The sequence below is a fragment of the Bos javanicus genome, chromosome 10, assembly GCF_032452875.1.
Source record: "Bos javanicus breed banteng chromosome 10, ARS-OSU_banteng_1.0, whole genome shotgun sequence".
Taxonomy (NCBI): Eukaryota; Metazoa; Chordata; class Mammalia; order Artiodactyla; family Bovidae; genus Bos; species Bos javanicus.
The window spans coordinates 60,210,036-60,217,874 of record NC_083877.1 but is presented as its reverse complement, the minus strand read 5'-3'; the positions used below and the strand labels follow the sequence as shown (position 1 = coordinate 60,217,874).

At 40.6% G+C, this 7,839-nt stretch overlaps 1 long non-coding RNA gene across 2 annotated transcripts in view; it reads left to right on the top strand.

Annotated features, from left to right (window-relative positions):
* The first annotated feature begins 2,474 nt into the window (after positions 1-2,474).
* LOC133254679 (uncharacterized) overlaps positions 2,475-7,839 on the top strand; it is a 246,339-nt gene continuing 240,974 nt past the window's right edge. For both annotated transcript variants that reach the window (XR_009738736.1, XR_009738735.1), the window contains exon 1: positions 2,475-7,668. This is a non-coding gene — a long non-coding RNA (uncharacterized LOC133254679). The remainder of the gene's footprint in view (positions 7,669-7,839) is intronic.

Genomic DNA, 7,839 nt, shown 5'->3' with positions numbered 1-7,839 from the left:
AACACGGTGAACCAAGTAGCCTAATGTTTTATAATCTTAGGGGTGGGAAATTCTTTTTTTTTTTCCTTTCATGATACATTTCCCTGAGAACATTTGAAACAATAGAAGTCTTTGTTGCTTTTGGAAAATACTTTTGTAAAGTTAAAAATATTTTCCAGATTTAAGTCTGAACACCTCAGTTTATTTTCACAATGGGAATTAAGAAGCTTTTCCAAAAGTAAATTAATTTTATTTCTTAAATGAAATCAATGTACCAAGATATTTAAAGCTGGAACATGGTATCTTGAGAAGCCCCAGCTAGCCTTCTAGAGATGCTGCAGATCTTTGGAGGCACTACATGGAAAGAAAGGCTACACAGGGAATAACTGAAATACCCTAATCAATACTACCAAAGCCCCAGACAAGTGAGAGACGCTTTCTTGAATTTTCTCCCTTGTCTATAGCTACCATCTGAATATAGCCACAGTAGCAAACCTGTGTAACATCACTTGAAGTTAACTATAGAAAATGGTTTAACTGGATACCACATAACTCTATATTAAGCAAGCAGATAGTTGACTGAATTTTTTTCAGTGCCTAGTCAATGATTCTGTTGTATGTGAAAGTAGTTATACTTGAGAGCCTTGATTCTAAACAAGAAAAATGAAGGTTTGCTAATCATTGCTTTTCCTCTCAAGGTTGCTAACATTAGGTCATTACATTTACTGTGCACTTTAAAAATAATCAGTAGCATATGGCTTGTTGAAGTGAGTTTGCAAATTGCTGACAAACACCTTTTTATAACCATATATTAGAAATAATAAGAAATATTTTCTATTTCAAATTTCAGTTCCCTAAAACACATAGCCTAGTTTGTATACCATTTTATAAGAAAGATTTTAATTATGGGTTATTAGACAACTGACTGTAATTAAATAATAACCAATTAGTCTTTTAGGGGCAGTGTACTTGGATTAAAAAGTTGCTGCCTTTTGTGTCTACCTATATTAAGAATTTTATCCCCAGGTGCAATGGATTGATTGTTTCTGTCCCTATCCCCAGCTCTCCTCAAACTCATGTGCTGAAATCCTAACCCCCAATGTGATGGTGTTAGAACTGGGGGCCTCTAGAAGGTGATTCAGAGAAGGTAATGGCACCCCATTCCAGTACTCTTGCCTGGAAAATCCCATGGACGGAGGAGCCTGGTAGGCTGCAATCCATGGGGTCGCTAAGAGTCGGACACGACTGAGTGACTTCACTTTCACTTTTCACTTTCATGCATTGGAGAAGGAAATGGCAACCCACTCCAGTGTTCTTGCCTGGAGAATCCCAGGGACAGGGGAGCCTGGTGGGCTGCCGTCTATGGGGTCGCACAGAGTTGGACACGACTGAAGCGACACAACAGCAGCAGAAGGTGATTAGGTTGTGAGAGTGGAACCCTTATGAATGGGACTCCGTGCCCTTTTAAGCAAAGAAACCGAGAGGTAATATCTCCTTACATTTGTCAGAACTATAATATATCCACACCCTGAACTGATTGGCAGTTTTTGCATTTAAGCTGGATTATCTTCATTAAAGGGATATATTATCTGAAGTCACTTCTGAATGATGTTTTAAGCAAAGACGTAAGGAGGAAGGGGATGGGTATTGGATAAACTAATATTTTTCAAATTTCAGATCTCAATCCATTAGTGGATCATATGGAATGTAATTGATACTAAAAATGAAATAAAATGGAATCAAATAAAGTAGAAATAATAAGCTCATCATACTTGGTGCTAACATGGTTTATGAAATTTATGTTTATCTATGTGAATATTGGGTCATGCTGTAAAATGAATTTCTTGGTATCAGTTCAGTTCAGTCGCTCAATCGTGTCTGACTCTTTGCGACCCCATGACTCGAAGCACGCCAGGCCTCCCTGTCCATCACCAACTCCCAGAGTTCACTGAGACTCACGTCCATCGAGTCAGTGATGCCATCCAGCCATCTCATCCTCTGTCGTCCCCTTCTCCTCCTGCCCTCAATCCCTCCCAGCATCAGAGTCTTTTCCAGTGAATCAAGTCTTCGCATGAGGTGGCCAAAGTACTAGAGTTTCAGCTTTAGCATCATTCCTTCCAAAGAAATCCCAGGGCTGATCTCCTTCAGAATGGACTGGTTGGATCTCCTTGCAGTCCAAGGGACTTGCAAGAGTCTTCTCCAACACCACAGTTCAAAAGCATCAATTCTTCGGCACTTAGCTCTCTTCACAGTCCAACTCTCACATCCATACATGACCACTGGAAAAACCATAGCTTTCCTGATATAGACTCATGCTATTAATATTTATATATTGCTAGGTTGATTTGCTAATAATTTGTTGAGAGTTTTTGTATTTCTATCCATGTTGCATATTTTTATTTTCACAAATACAAATATCCCAAACCTCCTCCTACTACATTTATATTTTGTAAATAAATTAACTTTTTGACTTAAATAAAATTTTAAATAATAATTTTAGATTAAAAAAAAACAACACTCATGTTTCTCTCTCCTGAGATTCATATACTCACTCCTTATACTGAAATTGCAAATCATTTCTACCCACCAGATCCATCTATACCTAGTCATCTGAGGATCCTTTGGCAGTCTTCTCATTTTCTTCAAAGTCTTGTTCACCCTAACTGTTCAGACTGTATACCTAGAGACAGAGCAGGCTCCGCCACTATAGATGGTCTCCTTCCTTTCCTCCTATAAACTCATGACTTCCAGGTAGCAGCAGGACACAAAGATGGCAGCTGGTCCATACAGATGCGCGCAGAGGAATCACCTGGGTCATAGTCCATGAGGACAGCCAGTCACAGGAAGAGATGGTTGACCAAGGGCAAAAGGCCCAGCAAACACTTTGGGGCAGGGTAGGCATACCAGTGAGTCACTAGTAATGGGAAACTTTCTTCTTTGCTGTTTGTTATGGTGGTGAAACCATATCTAGCTCTGTTACCAAGTCTGCAATCATTTAGACAAAGCCAGCAGATAGGCTACCAGGCAAGTCTATATTTTAATGGCTACGTCCCCTAATGTACTTATAATACATTATCAGGACATAGTATATCAATGGGTCATTATTAACCTCTCTCTTTATTTTCTAAGTTGTTTTTGGATCTTGGGCATATTGGCTACGGGATGATGCAGGATATTTTTAAGGATTTTTCCCTAAGATTTTACAGTGTTAAGTAAAACATGGGGAAGGGTTATAGGGGTATGAGGAAAGAAAGGCAGTAATAAAAATTGAAGAAAGGGAATGAGCAAGAGAAGGGGCCAGGGTGAGAATGAGCGTGTGCATGAGACTAAAGGCTTGGCATATTTTAAGCCTGAGATCAAGATTATTTCTTAATTGAGGCTCTTTCATGCAAGAATCAGTCCTTAAACTGCAAATATAACTATACTGGCTCTAGGTAAAACTGTTTAGAAGATAAAGTCCCTCCACGATCTGATCTCAACTCTACTTCATTCTCACCAACTGCCACCCTTTAGCATATACTTAGTCTTCATCACCTTTGAGTTTCTGAAGAATACTAGGCTATGCCATGCCTCTGTGCCTTTAAAATTTTTATTCCTTTTCCTTGAAATGTCTGGTTCTTGTCTTTGCTGTAACACCTCTTCTGTGACTTCCTCCCAGACCATAAATTCTGTAAGAGTTAATAATTCTTCTTATGCAAAACGTTATGTGTAGTACTTTCATTATAACAAGTAATTGTTGTATGGTAATTATTGGTTCTGCATTTGTTGTGTCACTGATCTGTGAGTTCCTGTGGGCACGGCAAAGTCTTACTTGTCATTTTGTCATCTGTTATCACTGCCTGGTACACCATAAGCTCTTAGAGAATGTTGGTTGATCTCAATCAAATAGAACTGTAATAAGAAGTCACTGTACAGCCTCTCACTATGTAGACTTATGTTCAAATATGCAGCTGTGTTGTGCTATTATAATTTATCTACTCTGGGAAGAAAAAAAATCGAACAACATTATTTTAGGCAGATAGCTGGGTCAAGCAATCATGTTCTGTTTTTCCATTGGGATAAGGATATCCCAAAGGAAAAATATATTGAACAGAATCCTCTTACATCAATTTTTTATATTTAAGGGAAAAAGGATTTGCAAAATTTTCCAAAAGTCAGTTAGAAAAATTAAGCCCCTATGCAATGTGATACTTCTAAAAATAATGCCCAGAGGAACAGCAGTTCTAGAGAATAATAAATCCAACTGTGGCTAGATTCCATCTTCATTTTGGAAACAACCACAGCTGTGGCCAGCCCCGTCAGACAGTGGAATGCAGTTGAGAATTTGATATGGGGGAGAAAGGAAAGGGAACTAGGTTTCCTGCTCTGAGGCAGTTGGCACAGAGTCCCTGGTTCCTCCCCTTCCCCCCATCCACTGTCCCCAGCTCTCTCCTCCTCACCCAGGAAGTACATTGGTGATCTGGACAAGGTCTGGCATTTGGATTCTGTTTGTACTGTGGGGGACATTGCGGTAAAAGGGCTTGAGAAAAACTAAGATGACAGTGTTATATTATACTGTACATCTCTAATTCTTCCAAGTTTGGACAAGTATCAAGTTAAGCCACAGAGAAATGCTTTCGTTTTCTTTAAAAATTTCTATAAATGGTATTTTGCAATTTATCTGAGACAAAAGAAGCACAATGGTTCCAACTTCATTAAGCTTTCCTTTCCCAAAAGTTTGACAAGATCACTTGCCTGCTAGAAGTGACACACTGGTCTTAACTGACAATACTTCATGGAGAAGATAGTTTCCAGTGCTATCTTCTACATTTACCTTGTACTCTCTGCAGCTCTCCTGTGTCCTTTATTAAATTATAGAAGCTCAAATAGCAAAAGCGAGGAAGCTATTAGCAACTACATGAAAGTGGCATGTCTTCTGTTAAAGAGCCACCAGGAAAACTAATTTATGACTGTTAGTCAGGATAGTGGTTACCCTTAGGAGGAAGGGTTGGTGGTAACTGGAAGGAGACATGGGGAAGACTTCTGGGGGTGCTGCTCATGCTCTGTTGCTTGATCCAGGTGCCTGATTACATGGCTGTTCTTAACTAGTGAAACATAATTGATCTATACCCTTATGATTTATATACTTTTCTGTGCGTGTGTGCATGCTCAGTCACTCAGTTGTGTCCAACTCTTTTTGGCCCCCTAGACTATAGCTTGCCAGGCCCCTCTGTCTATGGGATTTTCCAGGCAAGAATACTGGAGTGGGTTGCCATTCCCTTCTCCAGTTGAAGGTAAAAGTGAGTTGCACAGTCATGTCTGACTCTTTGTATCCCATGGACTGTACCCTGCCTGGTTCCTCTGTCCATGGAATTCTCCAGGTGAGAGTACTGGAGTGGGTTGCCATTTCCTTCTCCAGGGGATCTTCCTGACCAAGGAATCAAACCCAGGTCTTCTGCTTTGCAGGCAGATTCTTTACCAACTGAGTCACTAGGGATGCCTTATTTCAAAAAATAGTAATGATAAGAAAGGTATTAGGCCTGTGTTGGTTCAAAATGTAATACTTAGCCAAAAGAAAATAAAGACCAGTAAATCCAGATCTATATAATAATATACAGTGAGTCCCTTGGACATCAAGGAGATCAGGCCAGTCATTCCTAAAGGAAATCAACCCTGAATATTCATTGGAAGGACTGATGCTGAAGTTGAAGCTCAGCATCTACTTTGGCCACCTGATACGAAGGGCCAGTTTACTGGAAAAGACCCTTATGCTGGGAAAGGCAGGAGGAGAAGGGGGAAACAGAGGATAAGATGATTGGATGGCATCACTGACTCAATAGACATCAGTTTGAGACAACTCCAGGAGATAGTGAAGGACAGGGAAGCCTGATGTGCTACAGTTCATGGAGTCGCAAGGAGTCAGACACAATTTAGTGACTGAACAACAACAACAGTGAGTATACCCAATAGGAGTGTGTGGGATATACTAAGGATGGAGAAGGTCGCCTGCCATATTGTTTAAGGATGTTGAAGCCATCAAGCCCTCAGCCACGGCAACCACCTCCAGCAGTGTACCCTGAGGGGATTCAGGATGGAAAAGAACATGATACTGACCCTTGTATAGTTAAGGTGCGTATCCTAGGAATGATTTCAGTGGGCCCAGGCTCTTGCAGCTTCCCATACAGAGAAAAGCATGCTAAACATTAGCTTGAGATGTCTAGTTTTCTTTAATTAACAGTAATCTTTTATTGTTCCAACTACTTGATCTTTGTTGCAAATACCCCTGTATATCCTGGCTCCTCCCTTCCTCTTCAGAGCAGTCCCTCAGAGCTATCTGAGCTTAAGTCCTCAGGAAGTCTGCCAAATAAAATATAATCACCAGATTTTAGATTGTGTATCTTTTTCAGTTGATGATACCTTTTAGTAAGAGATCATTTGTTTACTTTTGGAATAGGAGGCCCAGAAGTCCAGATGAAGAGGACTGTTTCTTAGTCAGTAATAGGCAGGAAAGGTTCTATCCAACTCTTGTTGCCACACTATCCAGATCCTCTTGGGTCATCTTCATATTTATTACTGAACAACTTTATAAGAAATATAGGGCAGATATTATCAACCCATCATTAAAAAGGGGGAGCCTGGGGCACATACTATGTTAATAATTTGTTTAAGATAATAGAGAAAGTCAGTGTAATAGAATTTCCACTTCATACATGTCAATATGATGCATCAAAGACAGCAAATCACTATGTTCAGTTCTCTCTTCGATATCAAATCAAGAAATTGCTATGATTATTGAGGGAAAGCCTCATTTGGACCCTGTTGATCAAGGCTATGGTTTTTCCTGTGGTCACGTGTGGATGTGAGAGTTGGACTGTGAAGAAGGCTGAGCACTGAGGAATTGATGCTTTTGAACTGTGGTGTTGGAGAAGACTCTTGAGAGTCCCTTGGACTGCAAGGAGATCCAACCAGTCCATTCTGAAGGAGATCAGCCCTGGGATTTCTTTGGAAGGAATGATGCTAAAGCTGAAACTCCAGTACTTTGGCCACCTCATGCGAAGAGTTGACTCATTGGAAAAGACTCTGATGCTGGGAGGGATTGGGGGCAAGAGGAGAAGGGGACGACAGAGGATGAGATGGCTGGATGGCATCACTGACTCGATGAATGTGAGTCTGAGTGAACTCCAGGAGTTGGTGATGGACAGGGAGGCCTGGCGTGCTGTGATTCATGGGATCACAAAGAGTCGGACATGACTGAGGGACTGATCTGATCTGATCTTGATCAAAACTTTCTTGGTTAAGCTCTTTTCCATGACTAATCTTACCTAACTTTATACCTAGGAAACAATATCCATCCCTCACTGTAATCTCCTGTAGACAGGAGGATGTGAGCTATCTCAGCTCTCCTCAAATAACAGACAAAACTGGCAAGTCTGTAAAAGGACGTTTTGGTAAAAGAGGATGGTAGAACTTTATGGGATATCCCTGCTGAGATTTTTGAGGTCTATGTGAAAATCCAGCAGTGGCTTCCCACTGGGGGAGCTGTGTATGCAATCTGCCCTAGATGCAGGCAACAAGAGGATGCATTATCTGTAGAGAGTTTTCAAAAATAATAAAGCCAACTAAAGTTTTTTGTCTGCTTTTTATTATCACCATGTGCCTGAAAATCCTCCTGAGCACTTCCAGAGACTTCCACCAGACCGGAGAGCAGTAGTGAGTACTATAACTGACCCTTCTTCCCTCCTGTACCCTTGTACCCGTTTGGACATTAAAATATTAACTCTTGTACTTGTAATGCACATCCTAATTGCCAATGCACTGAGAGACATCCTCTATCTGTCTCTAGGGCCAAAAGGAGAAGGGAGGTTTTTGTAGGAGACATGG